Below are 2,529 nucleotides of genomic sequence, written 5' to 3'. Positions count from 1 at the left end.
TGTCTACCTGTCAATGACTGTGTCCAAGGGTTTGAGACCAAGCTGAAGCACATGAGCCATTTGAGAACACTTCACATTTGCACCATTGTAGTAGTGTATGCTCAATTCTTTGTTTCTCTTGCATATGTACATATGCATCCAGGTGCATATGCACCTGTACATATATGTATAGGTGCCTGCTTTCGTGGATGTACATGCCTGTGGAGGGCAGAAGTCAACTTTAGATGCTGTTCCTTTTTTTTTTTTTTTTAAACTGGGCATTCAACCTGGGTCCTCACGAATCTCAGGCAGTTGCTCTGCCATCAATTAGGCTATAGCTCCAGCCCTCACGTTGTTGTTTGTCTGTGTTTGTTTTCGAGGCAGGATCTCAAGTGGTACATGCTGACTTCAGACTTGCTACGATGACTTTGAACTTCATCTGCCTCCATTTCCCCTCCATCCTCTATCCTGTACTGGGATCCCACGCATGCGCCACCACACTGAGACCATCCGTGTAGTGTTAGGGATTGGACTCAGGGTCTCACGGATGCTAGGCAGGCTCTCTACCAGCTCAAGAGAAGATGCATCTTCTCTTTCGCCTTGGTTTTTGAGACAGGGACCTAGGCCTCAGTGATGAGTTTGGATCGGCTTAGCTAGCATGTCTCCAGGGATTCACCTATCTCTGGCCTCCTTACTTCTGGGATTACAAGTGTATGCCACTGGGCCTGGCTTGTGTGAGGGATGTATGTGTGGCCTATGTGCACACCTGTGTGTGCACTGGGCGTCCTGCTCTCCCACACTCCTCCTTATTCTCTTGGGAAAGAGAATCTGACTGAACCTAGGTGAGGCTGGCAGCCAGAAAGCCCCTGCTATCCTCCTGTGTCCAGGTCCCACAGTGCCAAATTACAGACAAACCCCACTTTTTTTCTTCGAGGGTGGTATTCAATTCTTATGCTGGTGTAACAGGTGCTGGTATCTACTGTGTTGTCTCTTCAACTCCACTCTCAGCTTTTTTTTTTAAAACATGGTTCTGGGGCTCAAACTCAGATCTACTGGGGGGATCAAACTGAGCTTTCGCCCCAGCTTTGTTCAGTTATTCCCCCACCCCACCCCACCACTGTTCCCAAACCAGTTGCTGTTAAAAGCTGAGGTAAGCACAAAGGCAGGCAGCACTATCTCTACGCTGGAACGTGCCTGGAGCTTGTAATGAGGCAAGCTTGGGAAGCCCCTGCGTTGGGAGAGGAGCTCCCAGCCCACTCTCAGGCCAGGCAGAGAGCGATCACTCCGGAAGTCTGGGACTGTGAGGAAGATAAGCTTTCTGCTGTGGTCTGTCTTCCTGGCCAGCTTCCTTGGGTCTGTTTTAACATCACTCAAATTCACAGAAAGGTTACAAAAGGAGGTGCTAAGAATTCCCACCACCGGCCCCGGACATTTCCAAACTCCTCCCCTGACCACATGTGCTGGCCTTCCTGCTGGCCTTCCGGTCTGTCAGCACAGTCTAGATGCTGATTTCACAATTAGGCACGCAGGCTCTGGCCCAGCTGCTTTCTCGGCCTCGATCTGTAGAGCTTCTCCAAGTACCTGAGCCACACAGGCCTTGTTCCCAGCACCATCACAGGCCAGCCCATTTCTGTCGCATATAGATGCTTCTCACACGGTCCCCTTTTCCTGCCCAGGGTCATGGAGTGTAGCAAGGGTGGTCCAACTTGCCCTGAGTCACCATACTGCAGAGTTAGCACGCAGACAGATGACCAACCAAGAGGGACCAAAAGGTGGCTTATAGAGTCAGAAGACAGTAGGTTGGCAGCTCATGCCTGTAATCCTCCTTGAGAGGCTGAGACGGGGTTGCTGGGAGTTCAAGTTCAGACTGTGCTACAATTAGATAGCCAAAGCTGTATAGCAAGATCCTGTCTCAAAAACCAAAATAAACAAACAACAACAAAACAAAACAAAAACGAAAACCAACTAGGCCAACCCAAACCATAATGCCCCAAACAGGATGGCAAGCAGGTGGAAAGGCTCAGCTAGCAAAGGCGTAGATGGCCCACAATTGCACCTGCACCGTTGCGGGTAAGCGGAGGACTTTGTAGAGTCAGTTCTGTTTTCGCTTTTATATGGGTTCTGAGGATGGAACTCATGGCCTCTAGCTTGCAGGACAAGTCCGTGGCCCCTGAGCAAGTTTTTTAACAGCCATGCCTCAGTTTCTCTATCTGAAAAGGAATGGTTGCACATGACTCTCGTAGTGGCAGCATAAAGTGCCTGGGCCTGACAGGAGGCACTCGCTCTTAACTGATGAGCTGTTTTGCTTTCTAATTTCTCTGGCGCAGGCGCTGGGTAAATACTGGAAGAGTGAGCAAACAGCCGCGATCACAAGCCGGGCTGGTCTGCAGTTGGGCAAGGGCAAAGATTCGAATCCTGAGATCTTGGGACTCACAAGCCTGAGCCCCGTGGGATGAGGACGCATTGGGAGGAGCATGCAAATGAGCCGGCGACGAGGCGAAGTTCTGCGGACTGCGAGTGAAAATAAGCAGGCGGCGGGGCGGGGCATGT

The sequence above is a fragment of the Acomys minous genome, assembly GCF_964271855.1.
Source record: "Acomys minous genome assembly, chromosome: 2".
Lineage (NCBI taxonomy): Eukaryota > Metazoa > Chordata > Mammalia > Rodentia > Muridae > Acomys > Acomys minous.
Note: the sequence above shows the minus strand (reverse complement) of the source record.